This window comes from Falco peregrinus, chromosome 13 (assembly GCF_023634155.1).
Source record: "Falco peregrinus isolate bFalPer1 chromosome 13, bFalPer1.pri, whole genome shotgun sequence".
NCBI lineage: Eukaryota > Metazoa > Chordata > Aves > Falconiformes > Falconidae > Falco > Falco peregrinus.
Genome location: NC_073733.1, coordinates 5,257,480 through 5,280,265, shown reverse-complemented (window position 1 = coordinate 5,280,265; position 22,786 = coordinate 5,257,480). Strand labels below are relative to the sequence as shown.

The window sequence follows — 22,786 nt, the reverse complement described above, 5'->3', positions numbered from 1 at the left end:
GAGTTTATCAGACTGGGGCTGCTTGCCTTAAAGTTTCTCCTTGGCTAAGGGAAAACATGTAAATCAGCATTCACACTGTAATAATTTCTTTCATTCTAAACCCCAGTTCTTATTTGGCATTATTGAGAAGGTAGGCCTAGTCAATTATTTGCTCAGATAGAGAGACTGCTTTTCTTTCAGAAATGTGCACTAAAGTTACCTGCACCACTTGAGGATGTACCTAGGTACTCTGTGTGCAATAATTTGAAGCTGACTCAGAGCAGCTCAGTGCAAAAAAACAAAGTGACTAATCTCTTTGTAGAACTGAGACTTTGCAACTTTGCTCTGAGTCATCATGACAACTCAAAGTGCCTAGACTTAGTACAGAAATAAACAAATTTAAACAGAGCACTCAGTTTGAAAACAAACATTATTTCTGGTCCTTCTGTCAGAATGACCTTTGTAACACTATTTAACATCAAAGTGTCGCTGATATGCAGGGTCGTTTAAAATGTCTAGAAGACTATTAGTGGAATCTGTGAAGTTCAGGGAAAATAAAGTAAGAAAGAATGAAAAGAAGGCAAAAATATTTTCTTACCCGTTATGTGCCACACATAAAAACAGTGGGAGCAATCGCTTGTCTAGTAGCAAGATTGGAACTGAAAGAGTAAAACTGAAATTGGTGGCGTTAGGATGTGTCGGGGAGAGCTATGGGAGATCTTTAATAGTTTGCCTGCTCTTGACATATTCTAGCCACCCTTAGTCCTTCACATTCTGAGGTCAAATAAATAACTAAACAGTAACATTATTCCTACCTTATTCAGCAAATCTCTCTCTGTGTTTAAAAATTATGGTCCTCTGTGCTGCTATCTTAAGGGTAAATATTGATACAAGTTGGGCTGGAATCTCTTCTGAAATGAGTGAGTGGTTGCTTCTGCCACTCCAAGTTAGAGGAGCAGATCTTTCGGTGGAGCTAGTGCAGTTTTGGAGAAGCAGACCTGAAGTTCATGATCTGCAAATTAAATATGGAAATTATGAGTTACTCCTGATTTACTCTTGTGTAAGTAAGAGTAGTATTTGGCCCTCTATATATATATTTCAAGATCATAAAATAAATTATAACTATTTTGAAATCCTTACTAGAATGGGTCTGGGCATGTCTGTGCAAACAGACCCAAGTTTTAATGCCTGTAGTCCAAGATAGCCAGCCACGATCTAGCTCTGACTCAGAAGCATTAACTCTGTGCTGTCGCAGAGCTAAGAAACCCTATGTGGCATCCAAAAGCCATACAGGTATGTTAGCGTGATGGTGTGCCCGAACGAAGAAGTCCAACCATGCACCAGGGTTGGTTAACCTGTGCGCATTTTTTGTCCAAACTTGGTTTACCTCAGCGTAACAGACAAGCAGTGTGAGTTCAGGTCCGCCAGCATCTCTGTTTAGTAATGCCCAGTATCCACGTGCAAGGCATCTTTGCTAGGGAACAGGTATTCCAGAAGAGAACATAAACTTAATACAGAACTTATAAACATAAATTGTGGGTATCTAAATTAATAGATTTAGTGATTAGATAATCAGCAGTAGCACTGAGTATATTATAGGGCTTGAGGTAATAATTTGGTTTATCACACATATACTACTACATCTCTGTAATTAATATATTTAGGTTTTGAAAAAGATTTTTATAGAAATGGTATCTCATTTAGTGTCTCATTTCATATAGGCTGAAATTGCTGCACTAGTGAAAAAAGTAAATAAATAAAAAAAAACCTCCAGAAATGAGCAATGCCAAATGTCTTGTTCTTTGAGTCACAAAATTAGCAAGAGGTAACATGTTAATCACTTTAAGAAGGCTAATAAGCATGTTAGTTTAAGTGCTTATGTGCTTGAGGTAAGACCATGTAATATCTCACAAACTAAGCAGAGTTGGTCCTCGCCTGTACTTGAATGAGGGATGTGTAAGAAAAATTCATCGTGTTACGAGAAAGGATGTTAGTGGTTTAATGGGTTTCATCATTGTAGCTGAGTCAGTGCTGAAACCATGCCTGCTGTGGTGTTCAGGAAACATTCTGCTGTTAGAACTGGATCCCAGATTCATTCAGTGGTTAGGTTTCAATTTGGATCCACGGTCTATGGCAGTTCATTTAGGAAAGCTTTTTGTCTTGATTTTACATCAGTGCGCTCTTGGCGATAGAAAGCATGTGCAAAGTTTGACAATGGGATATAGTACTAAAGCAGTATACATATACCGTATTTATTATTAATTGCTCGATACCTTTTCTTTTGTCTTCACCATAAGTCAGTAGGAGGATATGGTCATCACTGCAGTTTCTTTGGCTTACTTCTTTGTTGCTTCCAAATTTTTTACTTGTAAAAAAATTAAGATTGATGAAAGGAAAGTGAAAAAAAAAGTAAGTAAATGTTCGTTGTATCATATATACAATACAAATACAAACCCCAGAAATAACACTTTAAATGACCTGAAAATTAGGAATTGTAGAAAACTGAAATGGGAAAATAAAAATAAAAGGACGAAGTCTGTTAATGGCAGAGCTAAAGAAAATGTGATGGCATTTGAACAAAATCAGTCCAAATATTTTTTGAAGTCTGTTAGTATATCAGTCAATAATAATACAAGAAAGACAGACCTTTCTGTGGAGAGTATAGTCATTGCACTTTTGAATTTGCATGTTTTCTGAAATAGAATTTGCTCCAAGTCTAAGACTTGGAATGTGATGTAAAATTTACCTTTGTCAATACGCAGTTTCAGAACCATGTTGTAGTCCTGAAATGGTTCTTGTTTTTATTATATTGAATTTGATTTTTCTTGTTTTTCTAAAGCTGCTTTGAAATCCAGAGGATTTAATTTCTATTGATGGTTAGCTGTGTCATTGATGTAGCTCTCAACCTAATCTTTCAAACAAAATGAGACAGAGACAAATCTGGGACATAAATACCTTCAAGTAACATTGAGATTACTGAAGATAAAAGGGAGAGTAAATTTCTGAAGCTCTGGAAAATAAAAATTGCATGGAGATTTTCAATATAAATTATTTTCCTCTTTTCCCGTTTATTTTGCTCTGTTGATTAAGTCAAAACCTCTTTATCTTCATCCAGGAAATTCCTGTTCCTACTCTGTTGAGAAACATACCCTGCACTGTTTCGTCACATTTCTCTGTCTTGAACTATCATTCCCTTTATGGGAAATCAAGGCAGATGCCTGAAAGAAGTCATTAATATTTCTTTAAAGATAATAGCTTTTACATCCTCTGCACAGTGTTTGCTATATTATCTTCCATATTTCCTGTTGATGTGAGTTACTATGCATGTAATACAGTGTATAATTAACCATTTCTGGAGTTGTTATATTTTTACTCCTTTGTAGTGGGATAATGAAACCCCTTTTACAGTTGTTGCCAGAGCAAATGCCATATTATTGGATCCAAGAGACATTCTGCCATCCCAGTGTTTCTAGGTCTAAAAAGCACCCACTTCAGAGGAATTTCATCTTTTAATTATCCAAGACTCAGAATGTCTGTGATCCGGCAAAGTCACGGTCTCTGGAAATCAGCCACATTAATGAACCAGTATTACACTTCTTAACAGAAAAGCTAAAAGAAACTATACTGTATAGTTACAAGGTCTGCAAACTAGTTTGTAGGTGGCACTAAGATGTAAATGTCATTAATGAAGTAATTAACATTATTATTGATTGTAAATCTGAACATTTAAAAACCAGAACAATGTCTCATAATAACTTTTGGGAATAGTATGATAAATATACCTGTAATCAGGTATCATTTCCTGACTCCTTAGGTGCTTTCTGGAAAGATAGTGTAATATAATGTTTATAATGGGTTGTTGGATTATATTCACACTTAAATCACTTAAAGTATCTTCACCTCTGCTTACTTACGTGGAAAAAGAAATGCAGTATTTTTAGAGAGGTTTTGAATTGTTTCCAAATTTTTGAAGTGAAGGAAGTTGCTGTATATTAGAAGAAATGTTACTTTGATTGGGTGGAGTTTGTTTGTAGAAAATCTAAGTTCTTCTGTTTCATGGGAGAGCTGACAGAGATTAGTTTTCAAATGATTACCAGATAATATTCTGCAGCATCATGTAATTGTGATATTTTTAAAATAATTATGTGTTGCAGTAATGAATAAGTACAGATAACAAGATTGCTGAAGGCTGCTCACATTTGCATGGGCAAAGCTAAAATACGTGTTTAATTGTATTCATTCTCAAACTTCTTGTAAGCAAATGTTAATTTCTTAAGTAAACATGCTTCTTTTTTTTATCCAATTGTAAATTAAAATTCATATTTTTACTGTTCACACAGTTAATAAAATACTCTCCTCCTTGTGTCTACAGTCCATCATAAAAATTCATCTACTAGAGCTGCTGCTGAGGGAGCTGACATGGAGTGGCCCAAGCACTGCTATTTTGGGAGTGGATGCAGCCTAAAATGGGAGGCTAGGGTGGAGTCACGTGCTTGCACATGCTAGTTAATTTTCCTTCTGCAAGCTATGGAAAGAGAATTCTATCTTACAGTTTTAAGAGCAAAAAGGGAAGCAAAGTTGTGCTTTCATTGCAAAGTTACTTCCAGTGTGTCAGAGAATGAGTGTACTTCATTCCCCTTTCTCTGAAACTAATTCTGGTTTTAGCTGCATAATAAATCTAAAGCAGCTGCATAGAAAGTAAGACCACTTAATAAAAATATGAGAGGTTTTACAATTTATGTTTATACTAAATTACAGTTTTTGTATCTTGAAATTTGGTGTTTCTGTCAGTTTGTCACCTGCCTTATCTCTGAACTTTGGTGCCTTCACACAAATAACGATACTGCATGCTTTTTCTAGGATCATATTTGTGAAATGATTAATGTTACAGGAAATATTTCTGAATATTGTTCAACAAGCTACAACTGGTTAGAATATCAAAGAATTGAAAGCTGGTGATGTCTAAAGTTGCTTTACTAAAACTCAGATATAAATTTGCTCAAGACTGAAGAACAGGTGACTGTAACTTTTTGATTCCAAATAGGGAAAGCCTACCCTGTTGCACTTCTGATAAGAACCGTATTTTTCACAAGCATCTTCTACAAGTTTTTACGCCCATGGATGTTTATATGTATGCAGTCTGATTTTGATTGTCTAAATTCTGATGCAAAAAATTGGTGTACTTTATTTCCATAGTTGTTGATAAATTCTTGGGCTTGCTGCTGACAATAGAATGCTATTAATAATTGGTCACGATCTCTCTGTACAAACTGAAATGGTTTTGCATTCTAACCAGCAATGCATGAAAAATATTAAGATGAAATTAGTGAAAGTAACATTTTTAAGATGACTTGGATATTTAGAATTATAAAAAGGAAAGATAGTAGCGTTTTTGGTAAGTGGCCTTCATTTTCCTGTGTTTCCATTTGTTTAGGATTTCATTTGAAGGGGGTAAAGGGTGCTGGAGCCTGCCTGCACAAGCAGAAGCAAGTAAGAGTGCCAAAGATTTAATACATTTCTCTAAATTTTAAAGCATCTAATAGACCTATTCATCTGGATTGCCAGAATGGGAAAAAATTTGGCCCTTTGGCAGTGTCTTTAATGAGAGAGACCCCTCTTGGGCACATTACCTGACCAAAAGGTGGTATAGAGCACTGCTGAGTCAACACAACTGCTCTGGCTTGTTTTTTACATATTTGCAGGGAGTTCACAGATGATTAGCTGACAATCAAGAGTGAGACTCTAGAAATTTATTGTTTAATAGAATTCTAAACTTTTGCCTCATGCACAAGGACAAGGTTTTATAAGAATAACAGAGGGGCACTGAGTTTGTGAGTGGAATGCAGCCAGCTGTAGTTACAGAACAACAGTACTGAGCTCCAGAATTTGAATGGCTTTTGTGACTTTGTAAAATATTTTAGAATTTTCAAGAGCAATTGAATCTAGAAGCACAATTTCTTAAAAAGAGAGAGAGTGTGTGTCATTTTTTTATTAACTAAAAACTGGAGATTTACACCAAGGCAGCTTTTGTATATTAATACTTGTATCTATCTACATATGGCCCATCTCCACTAGCTGGATAACAGAGATAAAGCCATAAGATGCTCCAGAGAAGGGAAATAACAACAGCTGTTACAGGTTATATTGGTTCACAGTTGGACAGAGCTAAGTACGCAGTGCGCTCCCAAGACAGTCTAGAAGTCCCTTTAGCAGAGCATTTTGAAATACCTACATTTTTGTTGCCAATCCAGTGATGTAGATTTGATATGGAGTCACACTTAAACTGTTCACCAGCCATGTGGGACTCAAGAGCTATATATATGTTGGTAATAATCTCTTAGAAACACAGACTTAAAATGGTCATGACTGTAGTGGATGAGAGCAAAAGGCAAATGGATTCATTTGTTGTTGTTATCTCATTCCTTTTAGGGTCAAATCCTGCCCAGTCATTTTAAATCCTAGTTAAAGGTCCATAGTACACAGTCTAGTGTTAGTGATGCATATACTCCTAGACATAAATAATTATATAAAAGTTTGGAAAAAAGTTTTGAATTGTGAGAATATGTTAACAATATGTAAGAATGCCATTGTAAGCTTTCTGGGATAGTTTTTTTTCAGACAAATCTGCAACTGAATGGTTTTCTAATCTCCTGTAGACAATAAATATGAATAGTTAAAAGATCAACTAAAATCAATGTAAACTAAGACCAATTTAGATAATTAAACTAGGCAGATAAAGAATCTTGTCAACAAACCTATTTTTGAGGGAGTATGCATGTGTCCTGTCAGGGAGATCCAATTTCATCTACTGTGGGCATATAGAGAACGTGGTACTTTCACCTTATGAAGTGAGCTTAATTCACAAAGATGTGATGCTTAGCTCAGACATGCTGATAGGGTCGGTCCCTCCAAAATCTTTAAATGCATTTTATAACCAATTACTTTTCCAACAGTCTGTCAGCTATATGAAAGCACTATTTGCCTAATAATGAACTGAACAAGTAATTTTATGTCAATGGATAGAATGGATTGGTATTTTAAATGCTGTATTTATCTTGCATCCAGTCACTGGAATGAAAAATTTTCTATACTGCTGTGTTTATAATTGATAAAATACAAAATATCCATATCTACCCTAAGGGAAAAAACAGACTTTTGTTTTTGCAGAAAGAGGATTCAGGTCCCTAATTGCAATAATATACCGTTGTCCCTCTTCCGTCCTGTTGGCAAGTAATGATCATTTGCCTTTTCATATAAGTTAGTTATTTAAAGATGTTATTTATCCTGTTACAGAGGCAAATGTTGGTTACAATGAGAACCTTTAAGCTAAATTCAGTTGCAGATGTTTTTATTTGTATTTTAATAGACTATTTTTTGTAATTAGCTGTAAATAGCACTGGTTTAGGTTAAGAAAATGTTACAATGTTTCCTGAAATACTTTTTTCTTTTTTCTTTGCTGAAGGTGTATTATTACTTGTAACTAAACTAAAATGTATATTTTCAATTTTGAAAACTAAAATAGTTTATAAATTTAGTCATCATGAGCTGAAATCACAAAGGCAGAAAGAAGGGATCTGATAATTTTTATTTTCTTGCCTGTCTTTTCTAGAAATGGAAAATAACACATCTGTGAAATAATTGCATTTCTAGAGCATAGATATTCATCATTCTTGTTTTCTTTTACTTCTACGTCATTGTAGCAGCAACAGTAGGACTAAATAAAGTCAATCTTTTGATGTACGAGGCCTAAAATTGAATAGTCAGTCACAATTCTTTGTTCTACATCAGCTGTGATTCCGGATTTTATGATCTCTCATCTAAATGTCAAACAGGGTTAGTAATGTTTAGGTTCCAAGATCAAACACGATTGAGTGCTTTAAGTCTGTGTGGGCAGACTACCAGGAGAACAAAAGGTATATACACCCGGTAGTACTAGATTGATTGTGTTGCTTACAGTGATTTTGTTTCTATCAGTGTTTACAGAATGGAATATGTATTCACAAAGTAAGGTAGTTATAAATTCCAGAAGGAGAATGTGTCTATGGCTGAAATACTTAAGAGGAGTGTTTTAGTGAAGTTACTACACATCTGGATGAATAATACTTGTACCTACAATGTGCTGGAGTACTGCATAGAGCAAACAATGATTCATTCTCTTCTAATACACCTTTTCTTAAATAGGATGATTCATATCAATACTTCCCTAGAGGAACACACTGTATTTTTATTTGTTACCGAAACCAGACTGCAAGACCTAGCAGAAGATCTTTTCAGTTTCTCCTAAGACAGAGCTCTGTAGGAGTTGTTGTTGTTTTTGAATAGAATACACAAATGAAAACTGACAAAATTTAGGTGGAGGTCTGAAATGCCATTTGCTTTTTTCCAGTAAAGACATACTACTGAATCAAGCATAACAGATTCTGTGAATTAGGCTTGAGAGAATGAAAAAAACCCCAAACTGACCATCTTACAAGTGCAGGCTGGTATTTAAGGAACAGAAGCACTAAGAACCTTTTGTTTGTCTGTAAATGTCCTACCACAGTTAAAGTAACAATCAAATTGCTCAGTGCCTCATCACCAGCTGGTACAAGACAAAAATGCAGTGCACTCCAAGGGCTAGATGAGGCAGTGGGTCTATAAGTCCTTTCATTTTTAATCTAGAAATATGGTTTATGGGATAAAACATACCTTGTATTCAGTTCTGGATCTAGATTTGAACATTACCATGTCCATAATCATAGTTCATAGTGTACTTTTTTTTTTAAATGTTCATCTTGCAGCCTTTTGGCAAAGTGTAATGCTCTTTTCAGTTACCTTTCCCAACCTGAGAGTAATTTTTGCTTTGAGCTGTTACTGGTGATTCTGCCCAGTAAGCAAATCTTTCTTCTACAAATAATAAACTGTTGTAACAACAACAAAAAAAAAACATGAGATCATTCTAAAAATGAAGAACTAAAACTTATTTGAAAATACTGTTTTGCTGAATATGCACTTTGTCTCCTGTTTATACCCTCAACTTTTCCCTATACAATTCTCTACGTATAAGAATGGTGTAATACCAACCTTGGAAAGATGTAGGTGTTATGAGAAAGGAATCAGGAACAGAGGGCTGAGAGTGAATGATTAGAAAAAGCATTTTTTCACAAAAGAAACCGCTGTGCTATCTGGGGGAAAAAAAAAAAAAGTGTTTGTAAAGCTCGGCTAGCCAGAAGGTCCTCTGTTGGTATAGCAGCAGAGATTGAGTGAGACCTTCTACGCTGTAAATACTAGAGTTGGAAGACACAAACAGTTTAATTTCTGTAACAGGAATTTGGAGGTAGGATGCAAAAATTTTTAGGCTGTCCATGACACAAAAAGGATTGGGAATGTGGGGTCAGGAACTGATGGGCAAGGACACTAACATTTTTTGGCACAAGGTAACAGAAAGTAAATTTAGCTGCGACATTAGGCTTCCCCTCAGCTGCTACACATCACAGCTTTGCTTTTCTTAAAAAAGCAGTTGGTAGTCTTAAGTGGAGAAGCCTAATACTGGATGGATTTAAAGCCTTGGTCTGCCTTCTTGCCTACAGAAACATTTCCTCTGAAGGCCCTTAGGGTATATTAGAAAGGTGATCTGAGAAGCTAACATGGTTATGCTTGCTGTGCCTGATCTGTGAATAAACAGAGGATCTCAAGGATGTTTACATGGTGCTATGCAGTACAGAGAGCGCTCAGCTCCTGAAAGCAGTTTAGCTACATTAACAGAGCACTCAGACTTACTAGGTCAACAGCCTTTGCAAAATAGCTATACAGCTACTTTGCCCAACATTATGCTGTGTAAACATTCCCTATAACCTCTAGTTCAAGTGTAGCATAGGTAGTGGCAGGTATTTCTGCAGTGCCCTACATTGTACTGTGGGCAAATCTTTGGTTTCAGAAAATTGTAATTAAGTATTAATATGTTGTTATTAGATAAAAGAGCATGATAGTTCCATTGTAAACTGCCCAGCATTCCTGAGTTATTGTTATAATGGATGATTTGAGTCATCTTAAACAAGGGTAGGGTTCTATCTGGTAAATTGCCTAACTGAATTCCCTGACACCCCAGCTAGACTGCTAACCCTGTAAGACAGGTCTGAGTATTTCTGTGATACATTTCAGCCTGCAGGTCAGAGATACCCTATTCATTTTACTCTCCTCTGATTTCATTAAACTACATGTGTTGTAACTGAGAAAAACAGTATAATAAAACATACAGGAAATATTCTGATTAACTTACATATGTTCATGTTAAGATTTTTGGAAGATTTTTTTTTTTAAATCCTTTTACCTTGAATGATTTCCTGCACTCTGTCTTCAGTAGCTAGAACTACTTTTTGTAAACTAAGACAGCATTTTGGAAATTCTCTGATCAGCCACCTAACGTTAAGTGCAATGTACTGACTTATGCAAGATCCCAGCTGCTGACTGATGTGCAATAGATATGGCTAAATGAATGTCTGTCTTGGAAACCTGTCTTTGTGATATGCAAGAGAAAGTAATGTTTCCCTCTCTTAGGATGATAATCCTACTATGTTGAAAACTACCAGGCAAATTAATAGAAACTATTTAGAGAGTGGAATAAGTTCACACAGTAATAATACTATATATTCAGGAAAAGTCAACTCAACTTTTGTCACAGATCTATTTTAATCTTTAAAGAAGTCACTGAGCAGGTGAGTGAGAATAAAACAGTTGATACAGTCTTCTTAAAAGCCAATTAAAAAAACTACACATGTCAAAGGCTCCCATAGAAATTCAACTATCAGAGGTTAAGAGGGAAGATCCTTGCTTGGGTCAATAAGTGGTTAAAGGATAGAGGAAGAATCAGCAATCAGTTTTCACAGTGGGTTTTGTAGCTGTAAGAGTATGTAGCTCAGTACAATCTAGCCACCTGATTATTTATGCAGTTTTATGAGTAGGTTTCACATATTTTGAAAGACAAGGCCTTTCTGAGATTTCAGTTTCTCAGACTTGGGGGGAATTAGACTAGAATTTGGAAAAGAAGTACTGCTCAAAGTTTCCATCCTTAGATCCACAAAGGAAAACTGGCTCAAGCTGTTACAGTAGTAGTAATTAAAGTATAATAAATGAGATCAGTTAATCCTATACTTTTTCTTCATGTCTAATGCTTCATGTTTATGAAGCATGTTAGGTCAGGCTAATATAGTAGGAGATTCAAAAGTTCAGCAACAGAAAAGCAACTGAGAGTCAAATTTTAGCCTTACTATAACTGTGATTTAAGAACATAGAAAAACGTGAATATAAATTTGAGTTGTGATTTGAATCAGTGTACTAGACCACTTTTTCACAGAAACAGGATAAAGAACTGCAAGTACAGGAGAAGACCGTATTCTTTATTTGTACTACAATGGTAAAAATCTCATTGAATATTATATAGTATAATATGGAAAGAATAAAAATTAATAATACCTTTATTAAACAATATTTGAGATTAAAAGAAAGCCATAAGATTTTTAAGACCAACATTCCATTAAAAATAGATGATACAAGTTTCTGTTACTGATTCGAAAATAAAAATTATAGTGATTACATATTGATAGGTTTGGAATCCTACTTCCACAATAGGAGAAATTTTGACTAACTAAATTCCTAAATTTACTGCAAGGTTTCAAAAAAACCTCTAGTTTTATGGTAATATTAAGTTGCCTTAGGGCTTCAGAAAATGTATCAAAATAGATTAGATAATCAATGGAGATAGGGAAATCGTTAAGCAGCCAGCTCCAGTACTAATACAAGTGGGTACAGACAGACAAACTTTGCAGGCGGTAAGCAGTAAGGCAGCTTATGCTGGTGCCATACAACTAGACTACAGAAACGTGACATAAATGCAATTTTTAAAAAATTCAAAAAGCTGGCTGACTGACAAGTGTATGTTCTCTGTCCTGTGTTTTCTAACATCTTTTCATGGTTCATTTACTCATTAATATAAAATAATAAATATAATTTATTTTTATAAAATAAAATATAAATATAAATAATATAAAATATAAAAAATGGGATCTAGAAGATGGTGCATGATTAAAATATTGTTGGCATTTCTATGGTGGTGTTGCTTCACTGAGTGGCCTACAAGTTTTTGCTGTTTCAAAAGTCTCTTTAGGAAGTGAAACCATCCTGATTTCAATCTTTATTCTTTCCTGGATACTGTGGATTATACCTGCAATTGTGTGAATTTATCTAGTTTTCTGATTATTTTTAAGAATTTACTCTCCTTGGTATGAACACAGCACATCTTTAGGAGGGAAATCTAGATAGCTGTAAGCCTGCTAGAGCCAGATCAGTAGTCCCCTGTGTATTTTGGCATACCCTCTTCTGAAGCATAGTATGTAACATACCAATAGCAATACTGATGGATTACTTTCCAAAGCATTTTAACAATTTCATCTTCCATTGTATAGTTTTGTGATCACATCTGCAAACACTAAAAACTAGTTTATTTTTGCAGGTTAATAGTTTATTTGCATGCCATGGTACTCAGTCACACTTAGTATTCAGACTTCAAGTACTGGTTTTGCTTGTGTGATCTGCAAGCAACACTGAAATTAATCTGATCTGAAAAGAGAAAAAACATTTCTCCAACATTCACTTAAGTATCTTTAAGTGTATTAGTAAACCAAATGGGTGAGATTCAGGCATTTCCTACTGTACAAGAACTCACAAGACAATCCATGCAGTACTAATTTACAGCCAAAATACTACTTTACATTTCTTGAGTATTTTACAGGAAAAAGATACCCTTCAAATGTACAGTATGTTACAAAAGGTGTTTTCACTGATAAGAAGGCTGAGAGAAACACCTGTTGCCAGATGTTTGTGTGTTCCTGATCCAGTACCACAGGTGGAGTTAGGTTATCCCTGGCAGCAGGGCAATATAGCATTTGGCATTCAACCATGATCTTCCTAAAGCTAGACCTGTGTTTGTTAAAAATTATTCAGATTCATTATTTTATGGCCATTCTTTTTAGACTCCAGCCAGCCGTTCGGCATGGTAGCATGTCTGTGTGTGGGAGAGGTGAAGTCAGGAGGGGGAAGAAGGAGTTACGTGATTTCCCTTTAACTTTGGAGTTGTAAACAGAGCTTGGTTCTGCATACTGATTTCAGCAGGCAGCCAATGTCAACACTGACATTCTCAATCTCTTTCTTTTATGTCACATTAGTGGAAAGTGACCTGTTGTGTTTGTGGAAGCTCTGGAATCCTGCAGGAGAAGGATCACTCAGCACCGTGGCAGTCTGCCAAGTACAACTTGTTCTGAAACACAGGGGTGCTGAGAAGTTGCATTATCAACTGAAACACAATGTCAGCTTAGCGGGAGATAGGTAGACTGTTGATTAGCTGAGTTGTTGTGACCAGCTTATCCTCCAGGGTACATTGCACCTCGGATGTCTGGCTTTTCCCTTTCTCTTCTCCTCTCTACTTAGGTGCTCTCTTGTATTCTTTGTGGAGGTGGCCGCTACAGAGTTCAAAATTACATCCTGTTCTAGGGCTGTACTGTGTTCGGCATCTATTGTGTATGCTGGGAATGGAGGGCCTTAATTTATGAGGAACAGTTTCTTAAACTGCTACATTGTTCAGAAGTCATGTGTTTTGTTCCAGTGATAACAAATGCTAAAGTGTGAAAGTTACTCATTTAAGTGTTAGTTTTATTTTAGCTCTCCTATTGCTTTGGCCTGTTTTGTGAAGGCAGAAGTCCTAAACTAATCTCATACTCTAATAAGAATATGATAATATATCAGTCTAATCAATCAAGAATAGTAAAATAGTTTAGCCAGTAGGAAAAGGAAGTAGCTTAAATAAGCATCTTGCAGACGGAAAAGACATACAGTGTACTAGAAATACAAATGTGTTTGTATTGTTCCAAGAATTCCTTATTAACAAGAACAAATTGAGAGCAGACTAGAATTTACCTTAGGAGGTCTGGACTTGAGTACTAGTAGAAAAGGACATACTTCAGCCCACAAAAAAAAGGAAGTGCTTACTATATAAAACAAATTGTTGGGCAGATCGGAGTCATCTGATCTTTGTCCAAAGCTCCTAAAGTCTAAAATCCGTCATGGATTTACTTTTATCTTCAGTCCTCAAGTCTGTGACTATACTTTGTAGAAAAAACCTGGACTGTATATGCAGAACATAGACTTTTATTACAGGGTGGGCAGTGAGACTCTTGCACCCTGTACTTTCCAGCTGCATGGAAACTGCAGGAAATGGTGGCAAATCATTTGTAAAAGTGTAAACCCTCTGTATATGATTGCACCTGGTGTCTGAGCTATACAGAGCTTGGCAGGTTTCACTGGCAGGGCAGTGGAGCTTACCCTGCTTTCCCCTGTCCCTCCTGGGGAGAGTTTGTGACTTACAAAACCCACCCTCAGGGCCCTTGTCATCCTCTGTGGTTTCTGGTGCTGCAAGAACAGGGCTCCAGTAAGCTGAGTACACAGAAGGGAAAAATGGCAGCTGTGGAGGAGGGCAGCAGCAAAGGGTCGAGTGTATGTTGATATAGTGTCTGCATCTAAAATAAATATTGAGTACATACACTAGAATAAATCGGGTAAGGTAAGCAGATGGCTAAAAAATCTGGAGTTGAACAAATTATATTAAAAGTCAATATAAAATACAAGTACTGAACATGTGGAGTAGACTTTCAGAGGAAACAGAATGAGTATTTTTGTAATTTGCAAATAAATGTGGTTTATAGACATTTATGCATAATGTAACCTTCAGGGCCCAGACAGAAGAGAGGAAAAGCCTAATCTGAAAAGAATGAGGCAGATTGGTATGCCATTTTAAGGAAGAACTGATGGCCTCAGAATTGCTTGAAACAGTTTTCAGTTTTTGGTTAAATCGCTGACTTCAAGCTTATGGAAATTCTCATGAGTTTTTTCACAGATTAAACTAAGCATTATATAGTACTGTTTGTTCACATTAATGGCACATACTAGATCATGAGCTATAAGTTTCAGTTTAAAAAATACCTTTGCATTGTTCAATTCTTTACTGCTTTCTTGAATGAGGCAGTAAGAATGATGAAAAAAAAGCAGTAAGCTTTAAGCAATGTTAGCATATTTTTCATACTGCCATTTGCGTGCAGTCTCTGTATGTCATTACATTATTATGTGGATACAGTGTATTCTCTACAGGAGATATCTTTTTGAAGATGAACATGGCTTGTTAATACAAGGAATATTTTCAATGAGAGAAAGAATATAAAAATAATAATTTTAAAGATTATTGTAATTGTTGCATCCTGGTCTGAGTCCTAAGTATTTACTGGTATCTGCACATTACTTTATAAAGGCAGGTAATTTTCAGTGCTGAAAACTTTAAAAAATGCTAAAGAAGAAAGATGACAATAGACATTTTTAGAAAGAAATGAGCAGCAGAGCGAATGCAGCTGTCAAAGGCTGCAGGATTACAAAATTTGTTTAAATTCCAGGACATCAGGTGCAATAAGGAAACAAACATATAGAACACTTGAAATAGTTAAAATGTTACACTTCATTATTTTTGACCTATTGTGCAGGTTTTAACAGGCCACTTAAAGTCTGCAGAGCCTGCAGCACTAAAGACCATTTTGTAGTACACATTGTAAATGGTCAAACTTTGATTTTTCACAGGACCTGTGGCTAGGTATTGTTAAAATCTCAAGCAAAGGCATTGTATTCATTAGATATTGTAAGGGTACATTTATTTTGTAGCTTTAAAATGTTGGCCTAATGTGCCCTGCTGAAAATTGAAAGCACTGAACACTTCTTTTGCAAGTGCTTTGTTCCACACTTACCAGAAATCTTCTAACAACAGTGCTGTGATTTTGTATGTTTAAACACAATGGAAAATGCAATATTAATAAAGAACCATTTCAATTTAAATTTTTTAAGAATACATTAAGAAATGCAATGTGGACTAAATGAGAATGCAAATTCTAATATATCTCAGAATTCTTTTTTTTTTTCATTATAGTGATTAAAATCAAACAATAAAGTACAAAACTAAATCTAGCAATCACAAATCCATTGTGTCTGCAGAAAGTGTGAGCTAATTCTGACAAAGTTTTAGTGAAGAATGGAATGTACAGAGAACCTTGGATTCTTTAATTTCATTTAGTTTCATTTGGCAGTGTCATGGATTTACTTCATTAATTGTAGTCTTCTTAAATGACTGGAATGAGAATTCCTCTCAGTCTTCCATAGAGTGTAATACACTCCACTTTGGGGTGTTGAGGGAGTGTCTGTAGCTCAAACGCATGTGCCCAGGACTATGTGCACAGAATCAGACCAGCCGAGGGGTTTCTGGAAAATGAAGTTTGAGCAAAGAGCACTTAATCAGATCTGATTCTGCAGCCACACCCGGCATGGAACTTTCCTTGAAGTCACGCAAATTTTTATGAGATTTCTTGCCCTACTTTTTTTTGTAGACTCCAGAGACGTAGAGAAGCATCCAAACTTGCAGTGTTTGTATGAACTAAACTGTTTGAGTTCTTAAGGACTCAAACTAGAGGAATTGGTTATTTCTGGATTATGGGAGGCTTAGGTCTAAATTCAAATGCTTATATATCATTGAGTTGTATTGTGTGTGAATTTAAAAATGCCATAGTAGTGTCCTTAAAGCTGAATTCCCTCATGATCTTAAATTTTGATTGCTTGGGGAGTCACAAAGACACACTGTTGGTAAACTAAGGGAAGCCTGCAGAAACACCCAGAGTTACGGAGTCCTCCAATATGTCCTTGCAGACTTCCATGGTGATGATCAGCGATGTTTCTGCTGCCTGTATCACATATTCCACAGAGCAGCCTGCATTATCACACTATCTTGCCAAAACCCCTTGCATTGTACTGTGTACTGTCTGGCAGTTACTGAGGTGACATTTGGAAACAATGTTGATATAATCCAAGAGTCTAGCCAAAGCCCATAGAAATCATTATTATATTTTGGGTTAAGCTTGAAACCATTTTGTGCTTTAGTTTCCAACCTGTAAAATGGAAAGAATACCATCTTTCTTCCAGATTTCCTTCTATCCTTTTCAGATTGTATGTTTTCTTGGGCAGATATATTTGTCAAATATAATCTGGTATATTAACTACATAGCACCTGTGAAGATTTGAATTCCAGTCTCAATTAGGTCTAGACTCTATGGTAGTAAAAAAATATTTTACTAGAAGTAAGCTGTAATGTATTTACAAGCTTTGTGTCTCTGTTAGTCAGATACCAAGCTTCTACCCAAACTTTGAGAGTGGTCATAACTGTACTGTGTGATTACTACACCCACTGTGATGTGCTTATCAGCAATCTTCATTGCAGTTATGTGTACTTGCTTTATTTTTTAACTGTCTCTTTGATCTATCTCCCAATATTGCAGTCCTGTGACCATTTTTGGTTTCATACCCAAGAGCAAAAGCTAAACAGGAGGAATATGATTAAGGATTTAGCATAAACCTATTAGATACTGTGTCATTAAAAGCAAAAAGCAATTCCTGTGAATTAGAACATTTATGCTATTAAAATGGATATAAGTACAATAGAATTCACAGATTTACTTAACATTTTAAAGAGAAAAATAATCCAGTTCTCTGTAGAGATAATGCCATGGGAACTAAAAAGGCATTTTGTCTTGTTAATCTCAGATGTTAACTATACAAATTCTTGTCTCTAATCTACTTGGTACAAAACTGTATTATAATGATTAAATGCTAAAAGCTTTGTTTAAATAACAATAGGGTCATCTTGCAAGCTGATACTCTCCCACCTTACAGATGAAAAAGGCAGAAACTGTAGTGTAGAAGCATAGTTTCTCTTTGCTAAAAGGGTAAATTTTCAAAACTAATTAAACATATAAGACCCCATCAGCATCGTGTTCCTCCGGCTTCCTGCCACTGATACTATGATCTATCATGGCATTACTCCAGTTTCATTGGGAATCCCCTCTGTTGAGATCTTGACCTATTAACTGTGCTATGCTGGCTTCATGCTGATAGTCATTCATGAATCCAAATCTTTCCACCTTGCTTGTATGTGTATATGGATGTAATATACGAAAATATAAATGTAAACAAAACCATACATATATATGTAAAATAATGTTTAATTCATTATGGCCACACTGATACAGTGGAGGTACCAGTCTTCTTATATATGTACATCTTCATAGCTAGGCTTATTTTGTAAATTAGTGATTAAACTTAGTTAAATTTCTGAATGATCAACCCTTCAAAATTCAGCCTCTAACTACCTGTAGTTGCTCTTATTTCAGAATGTTGTCATGTAAATTTAGACGTCTCTCTCACCATTTTTTTTCTAAGAATACATTGCCATAAATCACTTTACACATCTGTCAAAGGAAGGACTAGAATACTTAACTTTTTTCAGCCTAAGCATAATTTGGGATGCTTAACTAACACTCCACAGTGTTCTTTGTATGACAGGTTTTTATTAGAGGTAAAAGCCCAAAGAAAGAGTTAAGGATTCAACTCCTGAGTGATTAAAAAAGCACCTTCATGTGGAAAGGACTGTAAATAAAGTGAGGGCATAAATGAACTTAGTCTCATTCCAGTCTTTTAGCTGCAAGGGACCTCAAGCATACCACATGCTTTTTCACTTTTAGAGGCCCTCTACGTAATACAAATTAAAACCAGGGCATGCCTTTTCTTAGAACTTCTGCCAGGTATTTTATTTTCATAGTTGTCAACTGTAAAATCATGCTTTCCTCTTACTGATGTTTTGATGGAGGTGGAAGAAAGGAGTGTGCAAGTGAACTCTGGTTGCTTGAATGAAAAGTGTTAAGTCATTTGGACCATTTTCTTTCTGTCTTGCAGGTTCCTGGCTGACCCTTTTACATGTAGGTGGGGTGGGGAACAGCATCAGTCTAGACAGAAGAGGCCAACAACTAGTTGTCCACTCAGGTTTCAGATTATAAATGAATAGTGTTCAATTTCTCACAGATGTTTGGCAGCCGCTGTGCTTTCGCTCTAATCACAAGCAGGATTTCTTCTGCCTGAAGAATGCAGTGACCAACAGACATACATAGACTCACAGAATAATGATTCCATCTGCTATGGTTTAGATTTATCAACCAGAAAGCAATAAGGTTTTAGAGGTGAAATCACTAGGATTATAGTCTTACTAAATAAATTATTCAGACCTGGCACATCTTCTTTTAAAGTTTGGGGAGGTTGAATGTTTGTTTTATGTAGAATGATACTTGACAGTAGATTTGGTCCAGGGATTAATTTAGTCCTTTAAATCTAAAGTCAGACTGTATCTGTAAAAGCTTTTCAAGGATTAAGAAAACCATAGAGTTAAAAACTATGTGTATGCCCAGCCTACAAATAAGGGAATGCTTTAGTTTTCCCTGTGCTACCTAATTTGAAAAACAGTAATCTAAAAACTGAGGCATTAAATACAATACTCTCAGTTTCTCTTCAGACACTGAGAGCTTCACAGTTGCCAATTACCATGTCACATCACCAAAAATGTTGTAACTCAAGTTTGAAAGCACATCTTGTTTTTTCCCCCCTGTATTAAAGAAGGATCTTACTTAACATCTAGGTGTTTAAATGCTTTGATCTAGTCTGAACACCGGCAAAGGTCCAGGTTGTCTCCATCTTCTCCCAAATTGTAAACCAAAAATAAATTCACTTGATATTAACTAAAGTGAAAAAAATGGAAGATAATACAGGCTAAATATTTTTGACCAAGTATCATGGATTTTGCACAGTAGAATGGTCAAGATGCAAGAATGATGACAGCAAAAGCAGTCCACTGGCAAACAGGATAGTATATAAAGAAAATACTACAGATTAAGCCTAGGGTAAAGAAGTTTTACTCTCTATGTAACTACAAGGCGATACTCTTCTGTTACTGAGCATCCTGATGGCTTGTTATAGTTGTTTACTTAGTTTATACTTCAAAATATACAATGAGAAAATTATGAGAATCAAATTACTTTCTGTAAAGTTATCCCAAATGTGAAAGAACCCAACCATCAAAACCCCATTGTGGCCCTTACCAGGGATTCTGTTCTAAGAGATATATTGGGCAATACAAGCAGAAACATTGTGCTTTAAAAAGGAAACAGAAAATGTGGGCTGAATGTCAGGAAGAACTTTGTGGCAGAGAGACCTATTAGGTTGTGAAATAGTCTCCCTGAGTAAGTGCTGGAAACAGTATCACTTGGGAACGTTCAGGACCTGATGAACAAAGTCTACTGGAAATAAAAGGAAGGGGGCCATCATGCTTTAGAGCAAATGACTGCTTCTTTCTTAAATTATCAAGGACTATCATTTATTACTTTGCACTGGATATATCACAGTATGTATATCTGAAGTTTCTAGATACTACACAATTCAAATACATTAAAATAATACTGTCTCAATAACATTTGGAAATGAAAACTAGTGTAAGTTATTCAAACTAAAAAACCTGCTGTTTACAGTCAGGGTATAAAGATAAGAGCAGGTCAACAAGGCTTAAAACCAAGTAAATGTCTTAGCCTAACTTCTCTCTATCCATCATTGTTTGAAAATATTTGCCTTGTAACAGGAAAGAGGAGAGACTGATTTAAAGCAGGATGATTGTGTTACTTTGAATTACTTTTTAGATTTTAGAGGATATTCTGAAAGGACAGAAACACCTGAGGATGTGGAGGAGTGGATGCAAAGAACTGATTGGAATTGGAAGAATACTTAAAAAAAAAACCCAAACAACCAGCACTTATAAAATCATTTTTCCATACTTACATACTGTAATTACCTATATGTGATTTGTCAGCAAAGGAACAAAAGCTTGTCTGCTGACCTAAGTTTCTGGGAACATCACTCAAAATACACATTTGGAATGGCAAATGCTTAAAGAATTATTCAAACAACAGACTAAGAATTACTGTGCTGGAAATTTGTACATTTTCTTCATAATTTTCAATCATTTAAGTCAAGGAAAATCACAGCCTCCACAGGTTTTCAAGCTGCATACAGACAAAAATCATATAAATAAGCAACTTCTGATGTATATGGTTCTTCTGTTTCCAACTTTTACATTTATGCTCCTGAGACTGGGAATGCCATAGATTCCTAGCCAACATGTGGCTCAAAGACAACATGTTCAGTTCTTTTGGAGCTGTGTGGGTCTTCTGTAGCTTTCAGCTCTACGCAGGACTTCCAGAAATGAGAATGGTATACAAAGTTAAGTTTTGGAAGAGAATAAAATTATCAAGATGTTTCTAGCAAAGAGGCAAATGATACAGGGGCATCTAGGGGTCCATTTACAATTTTAGGTGCTGTTTGAGATAAGGCATAAGTTACATCAAAAAATAAGATGAGGAATGAGGATGTATTTTGAGGAAAGAAACCCCCAGGTTCAGGGAATCTTGTGAACTTGCTTTTGAGCTAAGTTTCTTCAGTTTCATAACTTTTATCAGAGCTCTGATCCCATTCCTATACAGTACAATACAATGTTAAAATGCTGGCTAACTTCATAAAGGCAGAGGCAATCTTATGGTTTTGATTTAATGGTAGATTCAGTAAATATGGCAGAATATATACTTTAAAAAGTGGTATAAAGTTAACTTTCTAAATCTGTAGTTTTGAAATTATATAAATTTGCATTTATCCAGCTGCAGTCTGCGTTATCCTTCTGCCACTGAATTCACACAGCTATGACTTGTATGGAGACTGCCTCTGATGCCCACACGCAGGTGTTCATGAATATGAGCCAGCCCTGTGCCCAGGTGGCCACGGGGGCCAGCAGCAGCCTGGCTGGTGTCAGGAACAGCGTGGCCAGCAGGGCCAGGGCAGTGCCCGTCCCCCTGTGCTGGGCCCTGGTGCGGCCGCCCCTCGAGCCCCGGGGGCAGGTTTGGGCCCCTCAGCCCCAGGCAGACCCTGAGGGGCTGGAGCGTGTCCAGAGCCGGGCAGGGGCTGGGGCACAAGGCTCAGGGTGGGGGGCAGTGCGGCTGGGGGAGCTCAGCCTGGAGAAAAGGAGGCTCAGGGGGCACCTGATTGCTCTGGGCAACTACCTGAAAGGAGGCTGTAGCAAGGCAGGGGTCAGTCTCTTCTCCCAAGGAATAACCAATAAGACAAGGTGAAATGGCTTCAAGTTGTACCAGGGGAGGTTTAGGTTGGATATTGGGAGAAATCTCTTCACTACAGGGGTTGTCCAGTACTGGAACAGACTGCCCAGGGAAGTGATAGAGTCGCCATCCATGGAGGGATTTAAAAGACTTGTAGATGTGGTGCTTAGGGACATGGTTTAGTGGTGGCCTTGGCAGTGCAGGGTTAACGGCTGGACTGGATAATCTTAAAGGTCTTTTCCAGTATAAATCATTCTGTGACTAGTTTCTATGAGCAGATACTACGTGGAGTTGTAGGGAGCAGAGAATGCTACATCATCTTTCTGAGCAGTGCTGACTGTTGGGGTTGTGCATACTTTTAGAACTGATGTCAAAGTAACATCCTGTGAAGTGGCAACTTTGTAATACAGGAGCAAAACAAAAACAAAAAAGCATCTCCTAATGCTGTAAGACCAGGAGTCAGTTTCAGACGTGCAATGATGTTGATTCATCTTCTATAATTATATTGTTTACTGTATGTTGTATTTAAGTTGCCAAGTACAAAAGCGAAGGCAAAGAACTTCCTAGGTAAAATTTTACTGTAAAGTCTAAACAAGAAACATACAGCTTCAGGCATGGAAGTTTGATTCTTTAAAGGATGTCTTTCCAGTTCTAATAGAAAATTACAAGCTAACTATACATATGAGATCATAATAATTATAATCATAATCAATACA

At 36.3% G+C, this 22,786-nt stretch overlaps 1 long non-coding RNA gene across 1 annotated transcript; it reads right to left on the bottom strand.

The window, feature by feature from the left end:
* Window positions 1-1,372: 1,372 nt before the first annotated feature.
* Window positions 1,373-10,365, bottom strand: LOC114012397 (uncharacterized). The gene is made up of 3 exons (XR_003554804.2): window positions 10,289-10,365; window positions 2,253-2,344; window positions 1,373-1,453 (listed from the first exon to the last, which is right to left on the bottom strand). It is a non-coding gene; the product is annotated as an uncharacterized LOC114012397 (long non-coding RNA).
* Between the last annotated feature and the right edge of the window lie 12,421 nt (window positions 10,366-22,786).